General features: G+C 37.6%; 1 long non-coding RNA gene across 4 annotated transcripts in view; it reads right to left on the bottom strand.

Annotated features, from left to right (window-relative positions):
- Positions 1-20,699: 20,699 nt before the first annotated feature.
- The window catches only part of LOC111096622, a 231,240-nt gene continuing 228,042 nt past the window's right edge, over positions 20,700-23,897 (bottom strand). For 3 of the 4 annotated variants that reach the window (XR_005354098.1, XR_005354096.1, XR_005354099.1), the window contains exon 4: positions 20,700-22,911. This is a non-coding gene — a long non-coding RNA (uncharacterized LOC111096622). The remainder of the gene's footprint in view (positions 22,912-23,897) is intronic. The other variant, XR_005354097.1, reaches the window with a different exon arrangement.

Raw genomic sequence — 23,897 nt, forward strand, 5'->3', positions numbered from 1 at the left:
AAACTTAATTTAGTTTAAATATTAGAGTAAACCCTTCTCAATGTTCCATCCTTGGATAGTTACAGGGTGGGATAAATGGCAGGGCAATCCCTGCAGCTTTGAAAGTGAGCAGAAAAGTGGCAAGTGGATTTAATAAGATCTTAGTGCAAGGCAAATATTCAAGAAAAATAAAAATTGAACTCTCTTCAGAGAATGCTTGGCTCAAAGCAATCAATTATGATTCAGGAATAGGAGCAAAGAGTTATAAATACTTGCTCAAGACAAAGCTTTATGTGGAAAAAAGGCAAAAAGGAAACCCATAAATCTTCTAATGTTTAGTACTAATGTTTAAAAGCAAAACAAAACATTACTGTCTTTTACAATATGATAGCAGTTCTAATACTGTAAACTTTATGGCATTCTGATTGCTTTAAGTTCGAGGAAGACACAGAACAGCTGTAGAGAACAGCAAAAGATATTTGTGGTGGGCCAAAATATTTTTGTTTGTTTTGTTTGCTTGGTATCTCTTTTGGGAAATCATCTCTTTTACATTTTTAAAACATCTAGTTCTGGTACAGTAAACCAAAATTAATCCCATAGCATCCCTAGCATTAGGATCTGTTTATGACCTAGTTCTATCCAATTAGTGTCCAGTGCAACAATGACTGGTCCAAAGAGGGCCATGGGACACAATTCAGACCAATGAGCCATCTGCATGACTTGTGCTTAATGCCACAGGGAGAGAAACATGGTCTTTCACTGGGATCACTTACTGGAAACATTAGGGGAGCCTAAAGCTGCCAGTGGTTATCTTTGCCATCATATGGATATTGCTTAAGCGAATGAAAACAACACAGAGAGCTAAGAGCTATGAGAAATGGGAAAAGTGTGAGATTCTTTTCTTTTCTTTTTTTTTTTTTTAGAAAGAGAGCAAGAGAGCAGGGAAAGGAAGGAGGGGTAAAGGGACAGGATCTCAAGCAAGCTCCATACCCAGTATAGGGCTCATCCTACGACCCTGAGATCAAGAGGCAGACACTTAACTGACTGAGCCACAAGGGGCCTGGGGAACGTGTGAGATTTCTGATGATATCATTTGATCTCCTGGACACAGCTCAGGCCATGTGTCAGATGTAATTACCATTATCTTGATAAATACAAAATTTAAAAGTAATAACTTTTCAGTCTTCCAAAGGAATAAAGTGTAACCAGAAAATCATGGAGGACCAAATTAGAATAAAACTGGACTGAACTTATTCAGCATAATTTAGACATTGGTATTATCCCCTTAAGCAGCCCCCCAAACAAATTTAAGATGAACTAAACATTTACAAAGTGTGAAATAAACATTTGAATTTCATTGCCCAAAGAGGCTAAAAATATCTGTATTATAAAAGCATTAGTTATATTTGTGGATGCTATATTTATAACACCTTAACAAGAAAAATGACTTATCTAGGTCTTTTTACTAAACATTAAGTCTATTGTCATAAGCACAATTTTGTAACCATTGTCATACATTAATTCATTTATTCAGTAAATAATTATTATGTGCAACAATTATTATTGTGCCAGGAAATGTGTTTAGTTCAGGAGATGAATAATGACAGATATATTTACTACTTTCAAGGGGCTCTCTTTGTGGAAGAGAAGACAGACATATTTGCAATAAACATTACTGAGTATGAAGATTCTTGAGTAAATACAAGATATGATGGTGGCAGAACAAAGGAAAAAGAGATAAAATATTCTTGGGACAAGGGAAGGCAGAAAAGGCTTTGTAGAAGAAATAATGATGGCCTAAGGTCTTGAGTAATGGAAAAGTTGATCAGGCAGGCAAACTGTAAAGGGGGAAGGAACAATGTCAAATGCTCTATGCCTGGAGAGGAGCACTAGGGGCAGTGGAGTCAGGGAAAGTGGAGTGGGTTGGCAGCAGAAGGTGGAGAAGTAGCCAAATGTCAGGTCATGAAAGGCTCACATGCCTTGCCAAGAGCCTAAACCTGATCCTATGTAGCATGAAGCTGTTAAGAATTTTAATAAGTGAGGAACTCTTCATCGTGAGCTCGACATAATGTGACAGTTCTATCCTTCAGTTCTTTTGGACTCTTCTTACTGCTTCTCCCTCTTTCCAGGAAGTAGGAGTCGGGATCTTCTGCAACTGGCAATTCCAGCAACTTCAGATCCTATTCTGGGGTATGTAGTTATCTAGAAAAGAGGCCTTGATAGCCTACTTCCTCTTTGACTGTCCGGAGGGTCTACTTTGGTAAGGCAGTTAGAGAAGATCAGTTGTGTTTGGTCCACATGATTATGGATATTATTTCATATTGTTGATTAATAAAATGTTAGCACATGTTCTGCTTTGTGGTCTAAGTTGGTGTCCCCCCCCCACCCCCCGCCCAAGATCATAGTGAGATTCCTGATGAGTTCTGACACTAACTAGTCAGTTCTGGGGGCACAAAGAGGGTTGAGGGTAAATGTAAACCCCAACATGGGAGGAGGAAATATTTTTCCTTGAAATCCTTTGGTTACAAGGGGAATGAACAGAAATGCTCCGCCCAAAATTCATTTCTTCCAACAGTCTTCCATGAAAGAAAGCAAACCTGAAAGAGCTACAAAGTGAAAGAGTTTCAGTCATTAGGCATTTTGAGTGTTCACTGAGGTGAGGCTTGCCTACAAAATGTAAGCAGCCTGGCTGGGTTAAATAAATTAAGAGGCAATGGTACAGAAGGCCTGAGTTTTAGCCAAGCAGCTTTTTCTCTCTGCTTCTGACACTGACTGGGTGTAAATAACTGTATTGGAGGCAGAATAAATATTTTGATTTTGACTTTTTTTTTTAAGATTTTATTTATTTATTCATGAGAGACACAGAGATAGAGGCAGAGACATAGGCAGAGGAAGAAGCAGGTTCCCTGCAGGAGCCTGCTGCGGAACTTAATCCCAAGACCCTGGGATCATGCCCTGAGCCAAAGGCAGTGCTCAACCACTGAGCCACCCAGGTGCCCCTGTTTTTGACATTTTAAAACAATTTACTGGCAGTGTCTTTTAACTGCCCCCTGCTCCCTCCCAATCTTTTAAAAATATTTTGTTTATCTGTTTGTTTATTAAGTAGGTTCAAAGCCCAGCATGAAGCCCACTATGGGGCTTGAACTCAAAACTGTAAGATCAAGACCTGAGCTGAGATCAAGAGTTGAAGGCTTAACCACCCAGGTGCCCCTCAATCTTTTTTTTTTTTTTTTTTTTTTTTTAAGCACTTTCATATCATCCATCTTTCCTGGACTTTTGTGGGCATGGAAGACCAAGATGATGTGCTTATTAGCTCCATTTTACTTGTAGTTTTGTCAGGCTTCCTTGGTCCCCTAATAACTTGTGAATCTTCAGACATTCATCTATATTACTCAGAACCAAATATGAAACTTTTACCAACATTTACTCCTTGTCTCAAATTAAATCAGTCAATATTTTTTAATCCAGTGAGAAAAAAGTACTTTACATGGCACGGAGAGGAGGAATAAAGAAGTATGTTGTTCTTGAGATAAGACATACAGATTCAGCAGTTCATCCAAATAAAAACTGTTCCATTCACTCAGTTTCTACTTTATTCTTTTAGTTTCAAGTTTGTGCAGAATACACAGAATAAAGCACATAGTAGTAGAAAAATCATAGTGCACTTGATGGAAAAGTGAATGTTTTCAGAACAGGAGATAGTATTTTGAAGTGTAGTGAAGAGTTTCCGCCTGATGGAGTTTATGGAAAGAGACTATAATATGCTCATATTTACTAATCTAATTTACTTCTGCTCTTAACATAGAATAGGAATGTTCCTTTTCATCCTCTCACCTCTTATTATAGCTATTTATCAGTCAGTTTAGATGTAGAAAATCAGTAAATGTGTTAGAGAGGATCAAGGGATTTTCATTCTTGCCCCATCACACTCTGTGATATGTGACCATAGGCAGTCATAGCTCTTCTCTGAATATCAGTTTTATCTTCTATCTCAGTGATCCTTTATGATTTCCTAAAATGCACTACCCACTTAGAGACTAAATATACAGCCAGACAGTGACCCGACTACATGTAAAAATGGAATTCTGACCCATATCCTGCAGTAATCAGCCTGGGAAGGCAATCTACTATCTATGGTAATGAATCCAAGAAGTCTTAACTAAAATCTCTATTAAGCAAAACAATAATCCTGGTAATTCCTGATCCAAAACATGCAGGACTTGACTAACAACTGAAAGCTTCTCTGATTTGTCCTCTATTTCTAACTTAAGACCAGAAGAAGCCATTTATGTACTCCTAACCAATCACACAGCACGGCCTGCTTCTTGTTAGCTGCCTATCTATGGCTTTCATATGTCAACTACCTTCATTCCAGTGATACTGGAGCCTTCCCATTCTTTTCACCATAAGCTTTCCCACTCCTATGCCAGCCTGAGTCTCTGCCAAATGCAAAGGATGGTGCCTGATTCTCTTGTTCTAGCAAGTTCTGATACATAGCTTTTGCTCATTCTCATTTGTGTGGATCTTCATTTATTGCCACACCACCATTTAGTTCCCAACATCTTCACAATGAACTAGTATAATGAACCATCTAACCATCTCCTTTTCTCCTTTTAAACCATCTCCTTTTCTCAGTATTGTTCCTCCAAACGGTCTTCCAGATAGACCAGTGACCGAGTGATTATCATAAATGCAAGTTGAATGATATCAATCCGTATTTTAACAATTTTCTCTTTTTTTTCCCCATTGATCTCTGAATAAGGTTTAAATCTTTAGCCAGACTGATCTGGTTTCTTCTGACATGCCCTGCTCCTTCTTTTGACACTCAACCCTAGGTTTGCATGAAATAAAAATTCTTGGTGTTCTCAAAATGAGCCATATTCTCACTTGATGCCTTCTGTACATATAAGTTTCTCTTTCTAAAATCCTTTTATTGCTTTTGTTCATGTGGTAAATTCTTATACCTCTCCAAGTTTAGCATAGCCACTGTCTCCTCTGTGAAGCCCTCCCTAGCCTTGCCAGTCTGTGTGCCTTCAACTAAACATGTATTTTCATTTTATGTGATTTGCTTAGATAACTCCTTATTCAATTTAATGTTACATTTTACATTTTTAGCATTTGCTTATTATCTGGCATAATGAAAGGAAATATTGAAATTATGAATGAATAAATGAATGATTGTAAGACTGACTCTTTACATAAATGAGCTTCTGTGTGAATCTATGTCAAACTCATAGGATCTGACTGCTTTTCTTTGGTAGCCACTGGAGTAGGTATTAGGATAGGTACCCATCATAGAATGGGCCACATAGAATGGTGTCTATTTTATCCATCATGACATTGTCACAGACTAGTGTCACTGCCCTAAAATCCTCTTTGTTCTTTCATTGGAAGCCAAAGACATTTTTAACACACTCGTATGATTTCTGCCATCCAACACTGGTAATGTCTGCTCTTAACATGTGGCCTTATCTTGGTTTCAGTGATAACAGAAGTAAGATGCAGCAAACTTAATAACTGTCCTAGAGCCACTTAGCAAGATTACTAAAGGAAAGGTAAAGAAGAACTCCTTAACCAATCGAAGTTACAGCAGGTTGAGCTTCAGATAATCAGGATATAATTGCATAAGCTGAAATTGAACCAGAAAGTAAAGGGTAACAACGAAGTAAAAAGAAAGTTTTGCATGAAATACATAACTTAGTTTTTTGGTACTTTACCTAAAAATGTGCCTCCAAAATAGATGGTCTAGAGTCACTGGGAGGGACTTAATCTAGTGCCATAAGTCCCATAAAACAGGAAACTCTGCTTATGAAGCCACACATTCTATTTTACCTATACAAGGTAGAAGACCCCCTTCATCTTATTTCAGAAGAAAGGTGTTTTAGACAATATTTTCTGGGTGGTTTTTTTGGTTTTCTTTTTGTTTTGTTTTGGCTTGGTTTTTACTGTGCCTGAACAGCCTTATTCTTCAAAACTACTTTAGAGAAAATAACAACACCACATCTGTTCCTTAATGGAAACGTTGAGTCCTTTGCTCAAATGTGCTCCATATTAAAGGTGTGAGACTTATTTTTCCCTTTCTTTACTCGAGAGAGTGTTTCTACCTTGACCTAGAAGTGTTAATGACCTTATTTGGGACTAAGAGCAGTCCAATAAATAAGAGACCCCAGAATCTGGAATGAAGAGGGACAGAGCTAAGACCAAAAACTTCATACCCGAAAACATAGTCTGATAATTAGAGTGAAGGAAAGTTCTCCTGATGGCACAATAAACTAAAGTAATTCTGTGACTCTTAAAATATTCTCTTGCTCCCTGAAGACTAGGCAAAAATGTCCCTCCAATGTGTTTCCATTATGTTGTGTATTTTATCTAAGTGAAGCATTTCAAAGTCACTGCCTGCTGCTTTATTTCTACATCTCCGCTGCTGGATCATGAGCTCACTGACAGGAGGAGGTTCACACTCACTGTTGTGCTCTATTCCAGTTAACATTGATTGTTATCTATTCCATCCCAACACTGATTGTCAGGGTGCCTGGAAGGCTCAGTCGGTTGAGTGTCCAACTCCTGATTTCAGCTCAGGCCATGATCTCAGAGTCATGAGATTGAGCCCCATGTCAGGCTCCATGCTCAGCATGTAGGCTGTTTGAGATTCTCTCCCTCTGCCTCTGCCCCTACCCCTGCTCAAACAGGGGTAAACAAATAAATAAATAAATAAAATCTTTTAAAAAAAGACTGTTTTGAGTACAAGGCATGGGAACCCATTTAAGATAATAAAAATAACTGTAAAAAACCCTCTAACCAATGGAGAAAATAAAATAGTGGGCCACAAGTATATATTTTAAGGCTTATTCAAGGACAGAGAGAAGGTATCACCCGCTGGGACTCAGGTAGTTTAGAAACAAAAGTCAGGAATTGAGATACATATCTTTTTTCATATATCTCTGACCCCATCATGACTTATTTTTTTATTCTCTGATGACCATCTCCATTTTCCCTTTTTTGATTATGTTCTATTGATTACTCAAATTGCAAAAACCAACTTGCCTTAATTCAACAAAACCTATTAAGGCCAACATTAAATACTGATAAATGACTTCCAAAGTCTGATTTGTCCAAGTCTTTTCTGTGCAGAGCCCTACTATCAGTTTGTACATATTTCCAATCACATCAATTATAATAGTCACTAGGCACATTGATCACTGCTCCATCAGCAGGAATGATGGGAATGAGCAGATTCTCTGATAAAAGACAGAGTTAAGGTAGTTCTCTCAAAGTTGCCTAGTACTTATCCTTAATATCTGACGCCCAGAGGGCATCAAAATCATGTGTTAAATGAATGAACAATAGGATGTGGTAGACATTGCAGGTAACATGTCAATTTCTCTCTAAAATCAACCCACTTTAGCTGGGTAGCAGTTGGCAATAGGCCAGGAACATGGACCCAGCTGGTGATGTGCTGGAGATATCTTGCACTGGTTTGTGGGAGCCAGTTATGCACATCTCTTCCCAGTTCTGCCTTAGTAAAGTCATGTTGCTAGCCTGAGAGCAGCCATGATGAGAATATTGTACCATGGAAATCAGCCAATGCTATAATCAGTCCTTGTTATTTTTCTTTTCCTCCCCAGAGAACAGATTATTAAACATTTACCAGCATTCCAACAGCCTAGCCAGAATCATGGTTGGTCTAAGCTAATAATGGAAATCCCAAGCCTCATTTCCAGGATAGTTAAGGGGAGGGCCTGTGACCCAGTTCTACCAATGGGACCTGGGCTTTCTTGGATTTTCTTCCAAATAAAAATAAAGATCTCAAATTTCCTGCCTTTGAATATTGTCTTTTAAGAATGAGATACCTCTAGCCAATCTGCAATCAAGAGAGGGATAGGGCGCCTGGGTGGCTCAGTTGGTGTCTGACTTGAGCTGATGTGATCTTGGGTCCTGAGATTGAGCCCTACAAAGGGCTCCCAGTTCAGCAGGGAGTCTGCTTCCCCTCTCCCTCTCTCTCCTTCTGCTCCTCCTACTCCTTGTCCTTTCTCTCTCTCTCTTTGTCAAATGAATAAAGAAAATCTTTTTTAAAAAAAGAAAAAGGGAAGCATAGAAATGAAGAGCAACAGGCCCAAATGAATGAAAAGAAATATGAAAATAATCTGGTTCTTTGATGACTCTGTTAAGTAATAGCACCAAACATGGAACTACTCTGCCTCAGGCCATCTTGTTATGAGTTAGCAAATGACCTTTACTTCTTAGGGCAATTTTAGTTGAATATTTCATAACTTGCAACCCAAAGGTTCTAATACAGTGAATGAATAGGTAGATGAGTGAATGAATGAATGAAATGATTTGTACAGGTGTGTAATGGGCAAAAAAATACCAGGGATAATTACATGTATGCACAGATATGTAACATATATCCTGCTGGATTTCTATTTTACCCCTTAGCATTATAATATATTGTAAACTTTTCACATTATATTTTTATCATGGATGAACAGAGAACTTCTCAATGAAAAAAACATATACACATTATTTACTCTTTTACATGACTATATCCATTTAGAAACCTTCTTAATGAAGGACAAATTCTTCTTCTCTGCCACTCCATGCTCTCTAGAAAACATTCTAATTTGAAATAAATATATGTGAAATTTGTGAAATCTTTAATTTGTATCCTAGCAGTTGAAACTTTAAGGGGTAATTTGTGTGTGTGCCTATATGTGCATATATGTTCATTGGGAATGATGGTGCTTTCTATATATTTTGCATCCATTACACAAGAATGCTATTGGTTCTTATAGTGAACAAGATTTAACTATAGCAAAACTTAAAGCCATTATATGCACTGAAAATGATTCATAGCATCATTTTTACTATGAATGTTTCCTTTCTCAATTTTGAGTCTTGGGGTTGGGCTCTGGCAAACACAAGTCTTTGCCAGCTGGTAAGAAAGATCACCAGCCCTTTTTGTACGTGGTCAGCTGCAATGAATCTTTTGTTTTTTCCATTCCATACTCTTATCGACAAATCCAAGTTCTTTCTAGAAACTCTAATAAATTGTGATTCCAGAGAAGAGGAAAGGTAGTCCAATGCGTACTTGATGATGGATGCTACCTAATTGGCACCTAATAAAAGAAAAATGCCAAAGCCTGGCCACTTCATTCTTCTAGGAAAAAAAGTCAGTTAGCTAAGGTGAAAGGCTCTTTTAAACAACAACCATTTTGTTTTCAGTCCTCAATTACCCTTCTTGGGACTAGCTATATGCATAACAATAGCAAAAATGTTGTTCTGGATGTTACTTCTTTCAGTTTCTATTAAAACTGTAATAGTGCCTACTTCCATTATACATTTCCCTGTATATTTCAATCAAAATGTCACTTAGCCACTGTTACTAGAGTGCACTTAATATTTTCATTAAAACCAATAAAACCAAGAAATGACAAGGGTGCAGGTGGGTGCAGGCAATTAAACTCCTCTTGTATGTATTGTTAAATAGCAGTTGAGGAAAGAAAGAAGCCCCATTGAACACCTGTCCCTTCTTCTTTGAATGGCAGCTAACAGAAATCCACTTAGCCAGCTATTGTCTGCTTATTTTCCTGACAGATAATGTGAAGAACAGGCAGTTATGGGGCCACTAATTCAGAATTAATTTTTCTTTCACCAGAGTGCTGTGGACACTGAGTGCAGTAATGGTGCCTGATCAGGATTCAGGAGGGTAAACAAGACAATCTGAGATGATGGGCAGAAGATAAAAGCCCTTTACAGGTCTGCTCCACTTGCCAGTCAGAGCTGTGGTTTTTGCTGGCACCTTGCATTATTATTTTTTCAATGTCTCAAATCAAAGTCTAAAGAGTTAATCATTAAAACATCCAACTGATGTGTGTGTGTGTGTGTGTGTGTGCGTGCTGCAAGACAAGACAAAAGAAGAAGACTCTACAATGTTGCTGTCCATCTTTTCCCACCATATTAAAAATGTTAGTGGCTGCAAAAGACAGCTGTTAAGCCACACATTGAGATTGTTTATGAAATTTTCTCTTGTAAGCTTCTACCTCAGTTGAGAAAATTATCACATTTCCTTTAATAAATCAGGACCTTTTGCTAACCCACCCATTATTGCTTATTTCATTCTGGTAGGAAATGCACAACAAAAATTGGTTTCCACCAGACTGAATTAAAATGCTCCCTTGCTCTTATTCTTCCAACCTCTTTTCTGCTCCCTCTCTTCACCTTTCTCTCCCACCTCCTTCTCTCTCTCTCTCCCTCTCTACTTTCTAAGTCCCTGTTCCTACATGCTGGCCACCCCAATCATTTCAATAACCAGCTGAATTAAGAATCTCTAGGGATGAGTTACAGAGGAGAATTAGATACAACTGTTCTCTGGCCAGCGTTTGAGACCCCATTGGCAGACAAATGGCAGACATATCTTGTGAATTATCTCCCAGTCACTGACACAAACCACTCAGAATAAATCAGAATTGAAGATTGATTTCTGCAAAATTGCTTTATTACTCAGGTAAAATTTATCGACCTGTTATATAAAGGGAAAAAAATATAAACAAAAGAAGACAGGCCATCCTAAAATAGCAAACATAAAACCTCCCATAAATCCTCTCATTTCAAATAGTTGATAATTTAGTGTAGAATGTGTTTTTTGGAGAGGTTCATCTTTGTGTAGTTTATGTTGTCTGGGAGAAACACACAGAATCCAAGTACCTCAAAGTCCATCAGTTAGCTGTTAAAACACATGCTGATTAAGTATGATGACCCAATTCTAAGCCCCAAATCAGGAAATGTATTTTTACAAAGCTTTTTTTTTCTCATTAAAAAATTAATCTGGCAATATTTTTGCCCATACAAACATTAAATTCAATAAGATTGCAAAGTTATATCTACTCAAAATACTAAATTATAGACTTTCTATCCATTGGAGCTACCTCCACTCAACTCATGAACTTGCATAGAGGGTTAGTTTTTATGGGCAAATTCTATATCGAAATCTTTTCAGTTTTTCTGAATGATCAAATGTAGTGTCTATGGATATCTAAATCTGTGTACATCATAAAAAATAACTTTCCTTGTAGTCCAGAGGCCATATATCTGTTTCAAGAGAGAGATCTCAGTAACAAAATCTTATGTGATAATTCTAATGAAGATGGGCAGCATAGTAAGAGAAGAGCAAAATCTTGGCCAGATCTCATTACTCTAAATGCAGTTATGTAAAAGATACTAGTTTACTTTCTGTGTGTTTGTGTTTATTTTAGCTGAGAGTATTTATACACTCAGACAATGAGTACAAGAGACGGGGAGAGCAGTCAATTGCTGCACACTTTTAAGCAACCCACTCTTGATACATAGAAACTTCCAAGAGAATGGTCTCCACTATCTCTCATTTCTGATTCCTTCAGAGCAGTAGCAAGTTATACAAACAAATCAGAGCTGATCCCCAAACATTTGGTTTATCTTCACTGTTCAGAAACATGTCAGTGGGAGAAAGAGACAGAAAACATGCCAAAACATGCTTGAGAGCTTGCAGACTCACTGTTTTTTCTTTTACCCTTAGTTTAAGTCTCAATCATCATAGCCTTTTTGATGACTGTCTTCTAGAGTACTTAGGAATCACCTTCCCACTCCCCTTTCTCAGGGCCTGGAGAACTGCCTCTTCTCTTTTACCATTTCTGGATAAGTATCTTTCTGGTCAAAAATTTTTCTTCTTCTTGACCAGGGCATTATTGCCTAAATCTACTGATTTAATAAGATGAACTTCTACCAACAAGATACAACAAACAGAATATTTCCACATTAATCATCAAATATAGAAGCTTTTACTATAAAGGATATTTCCTGTGTCTGCCTAAGCTAATAATTTTTCCACATTATAACACAATAAATTGGATCTAGCTTTATGGCAAGTCCTCTCATGTAAAGTTGTTATCTTCCTATTTACCCTGAGGTGAGGCCTCCCATCCACAAGCCCTACCCATATAAGCTTGCTGTCAAATTTTCCAGTGTTTCAGTATCAACTGAATATTTAACCAAGTATATCACTCAGAAATGCAAAGTATCTGAAAGAAAAACAAAATTTAATAATACATAATACATAATAAGTATAAATATATTATCTTTAATGTGTTATAATGAAATTATAATTATAATTAATGCACAATTATTATAAAATATATTATACATCACTATTATTTTAAAAACACAAAGGAATGGAGGCCATGTGGGAGGGAGTAAAAGTGAGTTTAGTTACTCATCTTTGTAATACAATTTAAAGAAAAACTGTTAAAAATAAAAATACATATACTTAATTTCATGACTTCCAAAAATATTTAAGCAAGAAAAGTGATTGTACTAAGTTTTACAATTAACTTGTCAAATGTCATCACTGCTGACTTGACGTTTGACAATGAATTTGGCTTAGTTCTCTTAGTTCTTAGTTCTTAGTTCTCTTAGTTCTCTTAGTTCTCTTAGTTCTCTTAGTTCTTGTAAAGGTCATCAACTCTGTGATGTCCAACACAGATGGGAGATGAACCTTTCCACCAACTGGCCTTGAATGTACTTCTCTACCTGAGTTTCTGTGAGAATGTAAAACACTCAAGACCATTTCAACAGCTGTGGGATTAGCAGAAAAAGCATTGATCACAGATTCAGAAGTTTTGAATTTAAGTTCTGCCTTCGGTCTACACCAGCCAACTTGTCACTTAATTTCTTGTAGCTTCAGTTTCCTTTGTGTCAAAATACCAAAGTTTTGGAGGAGATTAATGGAGATAACAAATAGAAATGTATTTGTTTATTGTAAGTAATGAAACAACTTTTAGTAAAATAGCTCAAATGTCAGTTGTTTTCCATGTGACCTGCTTTTTGGCCATCACTGCAGCGACTTGGTGCTGCTGCTCTGACCTCATCTATTTCCAATATCAGCCTAATATGCAGCTTTCAGCTCAGCCACGCTATTGTTTATTCTGTTTCCAGCATCAGGGAAATGACTGCTTTGCTTTTCTTAGCCCACTTCACCCATGCGCAGAGAGAAAATCTGTTCTTTATCTTGTTATGTTTTCGATCTAAATGATTTACATTACCTAGATGAAACATTGCTAGGAGGGCACAAAAGGTTAATTCCTTCCCTCCTTATACAAAGAGTTGGACACTGGTTTGAATTATTGACCAGGGATGGCTTTTAAGGGTCATCGAAACGGTAAGTTGTGAATTGTAGCCTCCTTGTCTGAGCCCAAAGGCTGACTGTCTTCTTAAAAGTGGTTAAGTGGAAGTTATTGATGAGACCTCGGGTGAGATTTGACATCAGGCTTTAATTATACCTTGAGAGGCAAGGAAATGGAAAACGAAGGCTAATTCAATTGAACAGTTGATCACTAAGCAATAATCACAACACAAAAATTGTATTTCTATTTCACCCAATCTGCCCACATGGAAGATTGGTATCAGTAATTTGATTTGTGCTACTCTTCTTAAGATATTTTCTTTGGTTCAAGAGAGGGATGTTTTACTTAACCTATTTGAAAATGTGTTTGCATGGACATACAGGCCTGGGGTTTCCTTTAAAAAAAAAAAAAGAGTGGAACCAAAGAAACTCCCATGTTATTTCTACTCTCCTGAGGATATTAAGCTACAGTTCCTGGTCAGGGCTATCTGTATTAGAAATAGAATACAAAACAGAGAGGTACCATCAAAGACTCATAGTTGGAAATATACTACCTAAGTCCACACTACCAAATGCATTAGAGGTATAGTCAAATACGCTACATACATCAATATTTATGCAAATTGTTAAGCCTTTTTAGTCTTTGCATTTTATTCATTGAAAAACATAGGTGTGGGCAGCTTGTTTGTTTCCAGTCTCTGCCATTCTCCTGACAAATGGAGCTACTTACATCAAATATAGAAAAACTGTTTTGACGTTCACAAAATGCAAGAGAATCTGCAAACCTGCCACAAATACACTATGTTGAACCATATTATATTGCTAATATTCAACTACTTTTTACCTATAAATATGGTAGTGCCATATGGTTCTAATAGATACAAATTATGGATCAGATTTCTCTAATTCTTGCATAATAAATTACTAGTTATATCCTCCATGAACATTGCTCAGGAGAGCCCTTCCTGGCTGAAGAAACTCGGTGGCATTTATCTTTGGCTATTAAAGATGAATATCATAAAGCTGTGTTAATTCAGCTGACTATTCCCATCTATGAAAGTAATTTCAACCCAAAAAGCATTGATGCTAAAATTTAAAAAAGGTTAAAGTAGTAGATAGATATTATTTTTTCTTTTTTACACTTTGCCATATTTTCCAAACTTCTACAATGAACAACTATTTTAAAATCAGAAACATGTTGTTTTAAAAATTAAAGAGAGTTGAATTTTAAATATCACATTAAAATCTAAAGAGAGCAGGCTGTATAATAAATAGGCCTATTCCTTCAGACAAAATACCTATGAATAATTCTGAAAAATGACTTGTTTATTACCACTACCACCCCAATTTCTCCTCCTGTTGACAAGTAGTCAAGGTAGTTGACACTTCCAGTTTCACTTGAGCTGATTTGTGACACTTATTAGTCAACCAATTTAGGAGCACAACGTGCTTTGGTGGTCTAATGCCACCTCTGGTCACATATTAACCTCATTTTGGTTTAAATGCTCCATTAAAATGGGAAACCCTATCCAGCTGGCAGGGGAATAGCACTTGCTTTAAATTGGATATTATTCTGAATTACAGTCAACTCTGTAATTCAGTGTGATGTGGCTGCTAAAAAGCCAAGGATCTTAGACTGCATTAATAAAAGTGTAATTTCTGGTTTATGGGAAGTAATCGTCTTTCTATATTCTGATCAAGCCACATCTGGAGTATTATGTTCAATTACAGGTCAACATTTTAAGGACCATGGCAAATTAGAATATGACCAAAGAGGAAATCAGGATGGGAAAAAGTCTCAAGGCCACTGTCATTTTGAAGAAGAGGCAATGGAAAGCAGGCTAGGTGGTATAGATGACATAATACCTGCCTTCAGATATTTGAAATGGTTGGATGTAAATGAGATAATTCTGCATTGTTCAGAAATACCATGAATATGGGGTTTTTATGAACATGAGAGGATATTAAAATGGAACTTCTTAAAAATCTCCTCTTTGACTGAGGTCACAAAAAGCTACAACAAACGACTAAATGAAAACTACACATTCCAAAGCAAGGTGCCTGATCATCTGAACTGGACTTGTAAAGGAGGTGGCCCAAAATGGTTTGGTTTAACGAGCATAACACTACTTCAAAGATATAAAAGGGTTAATGTTGTAGGAGTTAAGAGTGGCTTTTTTTTTTCTTTTATTTGACAAAGAGTTGTTGGAGGACAGTGGTCTTTGCTCTCCCTGCAAGAAGGAAAAGGAGTGCCAGCCTTTTGGAGAAAACAGGGTATGACAGGTGGAAGCACTCAGAGAATGTGATTTTTGTGTCTAGGATATGATGAGCACAGAGACTGGAGCCAGACCCACACCAGCAAAAGCCCAAACATGGATGGCTATGGCTAGCCAGCCTCTCTGACTCAGACAGCAAAACCAGGAGACAGCTGTACTGGTCTACACCTGGCTTTACATGTGAAAAGCTGAACCATGTGTGTGCTGCATAAAGATGCTTGACAGAGGTGGCCAATGGAGGCTTAAACATACCCTCTCTCTCATCCAAAAGAGCAAGGTCTCATATGCCCACTCCAAGGGGTGCACTTTTCTTTGCACAAAGGAACTAGTGACTAGGGATGCTCTACAAGGATGCATCTTCCCAAAGGGTCACCTTTTTCTTATTCGCAGGAAGGTACCACAGAAGCTAGAGACAGCCCCAGTAATAAGGCAAGTTTTTTTGCATGGACTAGATGTGGGCCTTGTAGAAGAGAAAGTCAGCTTGAAATCATCTTAAAGGAATTTGTCTAAGAGAGCCATCTAGTGAGGAGGTGAGACTTCAAGAGAGGACCTGAGTTGTTGAATGATGAGATATCTGGAGAGTTGTGAATGGACAAGGAGAAAATAATCTCCCTTCTCTACAAGATTTCAGAGCCTGGGACAGCAAAGAAGTTGGAGGACTAGAGACCCTATAATTTCAGAATTTTGACTATTGCTTCAGAATAGACATTTAAACTGAAATGAGACTTCCAGTGACTAATAATAACCAGGGAATGTTTTCATTCAAGTTAACAAAAAAAGTATAGGAGCCGGGCAGCCCCGGTGGCTCAATGGTTTAGCGCCATCTTCAGCCCAGGGCGTGATCCTGGAGACCTGGGATCGAGTCCCAGGTCGGGCTTCCTACATGGAGCCTGCTTCTCCCTCTGCCTGTGTCTCTGACTCTCTCTGTGTGTCTCTCATAAATAAATAAATAAAATCTTAAAAAAAAAAGTATAGGATCCACCTGAATGTCATCCAAGCAGCAAGAGAATGGGATCCAAAGTACAGGTTGAAAGGCCAGAGGCAGAAGGGAGAATAAAACTGTGTCACTTGCATCTGTGAAATTTCACACAGCAGATTTTCTTTCTCTGTCTCCCTCTCTCTCTCTCTCTCACACACACACTCACCATTTCACCATTAGACTGTTTACCAATAAAATGAGATAATGCACTGGGAGTCCCTGCACATGAAAGGAGATAGGAAAGAGAAAAATCTAGAAAAACTGAATCCCCAGATTGACAGTAGTGCTCTTTATTTCTGAAAGCCGGAAGATTCTCAAGGTGCTTGAGTGTTCAGCTTTCTCCGCCTATCCTGGGTACCCGCTAAGCACAGATCTATTCTCCTTACATCAGGGTATGACGTTCATTCAGTACAGAATACCAGACTCCAACCACAAGGCATAATCAAACTTGTGGATAATGAAGATGTGATGATTTAATGAGTTCAATTACATGTATGTTTTAAAATAATCTTACTAAATGCCATGCTGGACAAAATAATTTCAGAATTTGGTTGAATCCACATGGTATAGATTCCTAAGAATGTAGAATAAGACTGAGCCATGCAGAAATTGGACCCATTTACTGCTAACTGCTTTGTTCAGCCTTTAGATATGCTTGATCAGACTCATTTTCTAGGACTGAACTGTGGTAGACAGTAGTCAGCTAACTCAGAGTCCCTAAATTGGAAGGAAGGGGAAAAGGATATTAAATACTTTTTATGTGGGTTGCATGAGGGGTAAAAAAGCAGAGAAATAGAGATGTGGATGATTAGATTCTGATAAATGTCCCTCCTCCCTAAACTGAGCACATGCACCCAAACATCCTTATTTCTGATCTCTGGTAATCTTGCCAAGAGATATAGAGCTGTCAGTATAATTAAGGTGTGAAAGATTTTGGCCTCAGCCCCAAAATAAATTAGACCACGATGAAACAGGAATTCATTTATTCAATTTCATTCATTCAATAAATATCCATTGGGCACTTATTCTTTGCCAAGTATTGTGGTAGTTACTGGGGATAAATTCTTGAGCTAAACAGATACAAGCCCTGATATCACAGAGTTTACAGTACAACTGGGAAAATAGATATCAAACAAGGAATCACAAATGTGATAAGGGTTAACAAGGGATTTTAATAAAGTTAGACATCATGGAAAAACTGATATGTTTTAAACCTATAACCATATTGGATGCAGATATGATAGGCAAAGTGAAAGAGACACTAATTAGCTATTCTATGTAATAGCTTGTTTGAACCTGTTTGGCAAACCTATGAAGAAGCAATATAAGATCAGTGTTGAAATTTATAAAGTGAGGTTCACTCCTTTACCACACATCTGTAGTTCACCAGGGCAAGTTAAGGGAAGCATTACAACTTGTAATAAGGTACCTGATATGTATTCTGTTCTTCCCCCCAGAAACCTTTCCTACTGCAAATGGCCAACCATTCCCACAGGGCATGGCGTGAGGACAGAGGACAAGGACATTTGCCCACCCCATATTCCACTGTGTCAGTTGGTTCCGGCTGCCTGCACAAAATACCATAGACTAGGTGGCTGCAACAGACATTTATATTCTCATGGTTATGGAGACTGGAAGTCTGGGATCAGGGTACCAGCCCAGTGAGTCCCTGGAGGGGACTGCAGATATGTCCTCCAACTGACAGCTAGAGTTGTGGGGGCTCTTCCTCTTTCCATAAGGGACCAGTCCTATCAGATTACAGCCCCCCCCCCCATGACCTCCTAGGTTCTTTATCACCTCTTCCCAAGCCCTGTTTCCAAATATGATCGCATTAGGGATTAGGGCTCAACAAATGAATTTTGGGGAAGAAGAGACAATTCATGAATTAAAAGAACAATTCTGGCTTAGAATTTTCTGAAAATGAACCCACATAAGCAAACCTAATCAAAACCAAAAAAACCAAGGATCGTTGTCTTGCTCTTAGATATAGGATGGGGCTGAGAAGCTGCTCTGGTAATCCGTTTGTGGCAACAAAACCAGAAGTCTTGAAGACCAAATTTAAAGTTTATTCAAATGCTTCCTCTCTTATGAATCATGTTTTTTTGATGGGAGCATAAGATGGAGGGGAAGGTGGTCATAGCATGTCCATGGAAATTCTCTTGCAGTATTCATGAGGAAACCTACCAGATTTCATTGCAAAGACCTGGTGTGCATGATCCAATCCACCTCCTGCATTATTACTAATAAGCTGTGAATGACAATAGACTTTCTGTTTGATAATAAAAGAAGAGGATGAAGAGATCTCCTTGTAATCATGATCAGTGCACGACAGAGCACTTCATTTCCCCAGGAGGCTGGACTCATTATGAGAGTAATGAACTGGGCAGCTGGCACAATTTAGAAGAGGATGGCCGTCCATCTCTCCATAGTGCTGTAAAACCTCTCTGACTGTTTCTGTGACTGGCTGAAGCTGGCATGAACTAGATTGGCAATTTGCAAAGCAATGGGAAGACTAAGAAATGTTTCAGGAGTATGATAATGATTAATCTGCATGGAGACAATGCAGCATTTGGAGATCAAATCAAGAATTTGTCAAGCATGCTTTTGAAAAGATTTCTTTTAAAAAATGAATGATGTAAACAATACTACTATAACAATCAAAGGCAAAAAAGAAATAAATTACTTCTAATCTCACAACTGTAACAAATCATGCCAATATCTTATTCTCTCGTCCATTTGAACAAGAAAATGTCATATGTCTTGGAGCAGGAGATGGAATAAGTTTTGGAGCTGGCAAAGGATTTCTTTGCACTGGGAAATGATGTACTAAAGAGCTATGACACTGCATGTGCACAGCTAAAGGGACAGTGGAGCTGTACTGCAGCTCAATGGAACCACATGGAAGGCTGACTTCAACTTCTAAGTCTTGAGAAATCACTGTCAGGCAAGTAATTCTGACCTCAGTTACTACTGTGCTTGTGACAGTGTATAAGTACCTACTGGAGTGCCAGCTGTTTAGCCATATGTCCCTGGGTCACCATCATGTGTCTGCAATTCTAAAGGACTTCACCATGCTTCAATGAATCCATGTTCCGCAGCGACACCCAATGGTGAAAGGAGAAACAACCGTGGCATAAAATGTGATCCTCTGGATAATTAGATTTACTGGCTTGATTTCTTAAGGTCAACCCCCCTGCAGCTTCATTGCGATATAACTGACACATCCCATTGTATAGGTACAAGGCATACAATTGATGATTTGATACACTTATATATTGCAAAATGATGACCACAGTCGGGTTAGTTAACACCTCAATCACCCCATTTTTTTTTTTTTTACGGTGAGAACATTTAGAATTTATTCTCTTAGCAACTTTATAGTATATAAATACAGTATTGTTAACTCATCATGCTGTACATTAAATCTCCAGAGCTTATTTTTTTTTGAGCTTATTGATCTTACAATAATAACCTTTGAACAACATCTGCCCATCTCCCCTATCTCAACAACCCTTGCCCCTTGCAACCACCATCTACTCTCTGCTCCTGAGTTTGGCCTTTTTAGTTTACACATATAAACAGATATCCAGTATTTGTCTTTCTCTCTTACTTAGAAAAATGTCTTCAAGGTCCATCCATGTTGTTACATATGATGGCAAGATTTCATTCTTTATCATGGCTAAATATTATCTCAGTGTGTGTGTGTGTGTGTGTGCGTGTGTGTGTGTGTACATACATATACATACCACATCTTCTTTAGCCATTCATCCGCAGACAGACTCTTAAGTTGTTTCCATATCTTTGCTGCTCTGAATAATGATGCAATGAACATGAGAGTACAGATGTCTCTTCAAGTTCATGGTGTCATTTCCTTTGGATGTATACCTACGAATGAAATTGCTGGTAGCTTCATTTTTAATTTTTTGAGGAACCTCCATATTTTTTTCCATAGTGACCAATTTACAACCATATCAACCATGCATAAGTGTTCTCTTTTCTCCATATCGTCACCAATACTTGTTATCTCTTGTCTTTTTGATAATAGCCATTCTAACAGGTGTGAGGTGATATTTCATTGGTTTGGATTTGCATTTCTGTGATTATTAGTGATATTGAGCACATATTCATGAACCTGCAGGCCATTTATATGTCTTCTTTGGAAAAATGTCTATTCAGGTCCTCTGGCTATTTTTTTAATGGGACTGCTAGGTTTTTTTTGCTATTGAGTTGCAGGAGTTCCTTATATAGTTGGACATTAACCCCTTATCAGATATGGTTTGCAAATATTTTCTCCATTTGGTAGGTTGCTTTTTCATTTTGTTATTTATTTTCCTGTGCAGAAGCCTTTAGTTGGATGTAGTATCACATATTTATTTTTGCTTTTATTGCTTGCACTTTTGGTGTCACATCTATAAAAACAACTGTTGCCAAGATCAATGTCAAGAAAATTTCTCCCTATGTTTCAGGTCTTATGTTTAAATCTTTAATCCATTTTAGTTATTTTTTTTTTGCGTGGTGTAAGATAGGTGTTCAATTTCATTCTTCTGCATGTGATTATCTAGTTTTTCAAGCACGATTTATGGAAGGGTTGCTTATCCTTTCCTATTGAGTATTTTTGGCTCTCTTGTCAAATATTAATTGACAGTATATGTCAGAGTTTCTTTCTGGGCTCTTATGTATGCTCCATTGGTCTATGTGTCTGTTTCCAAGCCAGAATCATACTGAATTAACAAATAATTAACAAGCTTTGCAATATCATTTTAAATTAGGAAGTGTGATGCCCCCAATTTTATTATTCTCTTTCAAGATTGCTTTAGTTATTCAGGGTCTTTTGTAGTTCCATACACATTTTAGGATTTTTTTTTTTTTTTAATTTCTGTGAAAAATGCCACTGGAATTTTGATAGGGACTTCACTAAATCTAAAACTAGCTTAGGGTATTATGGCCATCTTTACAATAGTAATTTTTTGAATCCATGAATATGGAACATCTTTCCTGACTGGTTTCCCAGGTTTTTTGCATGCCTATTATCTGTTTTCAGTAGTGTGCTGGTAAATGTTTAACAGGGAGGGGAAAACCTTGCTTGTAGCATTTGCCAATTTCCATGGTATAAATCCTTCTGCCATGGCCAATTTCAAGAATGACTGTGTTAAACAAAGGGATTGCAAAATTTCTGGAAATTCAGCAATAGACTCTTGAAGCCATGAAGCCAGCTCTAGCATCCCACTGTTCATTTTCCCTAGAGCACCCAGGGAGATCTTTGCAAAATGTAAACCAGATACATCATTTCCTGTTCCTAACCCTATGTTGTTTTCTATCACTTAAGATAAAATTAAGTCCATATCTCTACCTTACAGAGGTCTCTGGTTCTTTGCCCCTCCCACTATCTCCAGTCTTGTCCCAGCTTATTATGTCCCTTGTCCATGGTGTTCAAACCCACCCTGCCCTTTGTATTTCTAGCTTGCACCTAGCTTATGTCCATCTCATGTCTTTTCATAGGTGATTCCTCTGCTTGTGATGCATTTTTCCCATAGCTTGCATGCTGGATTCCTGTGGTCATTCTGACCTCAGCTTAAATTGCTCCTCAGAGGAGTCACTACTGACCACCCTATCTTAAGTATTCCCCTAATAAATTTGGTATCACATCACTGAAACTTTATTCTATACATAAAATTCATGCTGATATCTAATTGTTTATTTATCTACCAGCTAAGTGTCTTACCACAATATAATTGAAATGAGTGCAGTGATCTTGTCTGTTTTGTTCATCTCTGAAACCCCAGTGCCTGGTATACGATAGGTATTTAGTGAATATTTGCAAAAAATTTTTTAATGAGTTGGATTTGATAGCATGAAAGTCAAAGCCAACTTTATTACTTCTTTTTGAGGTATAAATGACATACTATGTTAGTTTTAAGAGTACTACATAATGATTCGGTATTTGTATATATTACAAAATGCTCACCACAATAAGTCTAGCTGACATCCATCACTATACATAGTTACAAATGTGTTTTTTCTTATTATGAGGATTTTTAAGTCTCTAGCAGCTTTCAAATATGCACTACAGTATCAATAACTATATTCCCCATGTTGTGCATGACACACACATCACTTATTTATTTTATAACTGGAAATTTGTACTCTTTCTTTTCTTTCTCTCTTTTCTTTTCTTTTCTTTTCTTTCTTTTCTTTTCTTTCTTTTCTTTTCTTCTTTTCTTTCTCCCTTTCAATCCAATTCTAGGAGTTCATTCTTTGCCATCTCTTGGATAAATGTCAGGCCAGAAGCAACTTCTTAAAAGTCTTTTTTAGTCATAAGATTTATTTTGTTTCAATAATTAGCAGATTGCATCCATATAATATCAGAACACTAGACTCTTGTCCTACTTAAAGCTTCTTCCTTTTTCTAGGTCTCAACTACCCTAAACGGAAACCCATGGAAAATGTAGGTGTGGTCAACCTCTTCCTTCTTCCTCTCTCTACCTTCTCTTCCATTCCCCAGCTTCTGCTTGGCTCCTTTATGGCTGTGGTGGAAAAAGAAAGAGAGAAAACAGTAGACAAGATATACTTGATCAAAGCAATATTGATCTGGAATTAGTGTCATCTGTTGGTACACCATCTGTCAGGATGTTTAGAAAGCTGATTTCTTTTCTCCTGGAGCACTGTAGGTGTGGGTTCCTTAGGAATTCTTTGCTCGGATTTGGCTGAACCTATTTGGCAAGGACAAGGGGGGGTCTACTGGGGGTCCTACTGGGTCCTACTGGGGTTTTCCAACTAACCTCCCTCATTGGGGTCTTATCTTTGCCTCAAGGAGCCCTTCTTGAGTGGAATTCCTTTTACCATGAGCTCAGATCTGCTTGCTTCTTCAGCACCCATATTTAGACCTTGGGAAATATGCAAATTTGCCCTCCATTTAGTCAATGAAGTTTAGTGGAAGGGGAACTTGCCCTCACACATTCCTTTTTTCACTGTTATTATTGTTGCAACTTCCAACTAAATTCTCCTTTTTAGATTTCTCCTTAGAACAAGATTTCTCTTGTACCTTGTGATCTAGTCCCTGTGATCATTTGCAGAAGACTGCCAGAGAAAGTCACCTGTAACTGTCCAAGCTGACACTCCAAGAGATGCCTTCATGTTAACTAAATTGGAAACCTGGAATTATATGAAAAGTGTTCTGTGCAAGTTTACAGGACATTGAAGTGTTAGGATCAAGCAAATCCTAAATCTGAATCCTGTCTCTATTATTTCCTAACCAGCATCTTAGGAAACAGAAGACTAAGCTTTAGTTTTCTTTAGAAACTGGTTTGAAAATTTGAAATAATTTAATTATGTTTTCTTTCCTTTTTTTTTGAGATCAGGCAACAATATTTAAGACTGTGTCTCTGACAGTTTGTCAGCTGAAATACTAACCAGATGTGTTTTAGGGATGTGAATGATAAAAAGACTATATTATTAGATTTTTTTTTCATTTCTCTTTATGTGTCATAATCCACTTAATCAGATTTTTTAG

This window comes from Canis lupus, chromosome 1 (assembly GCF_011100685.1).
Source record: "Canis lupus familiaris isolate Mischka breed German Shepherd chromosome 1, alternate assembly UU_Cfam_GSD_1.0, whole genome shotgun sequence".
Classification (NCBI taxonomy): domain Eukaryota; kingdom Metazoa; phylum Chordata; class Mammalia; order Carnivora; family Canidae; genus Canis; species Canis lupus.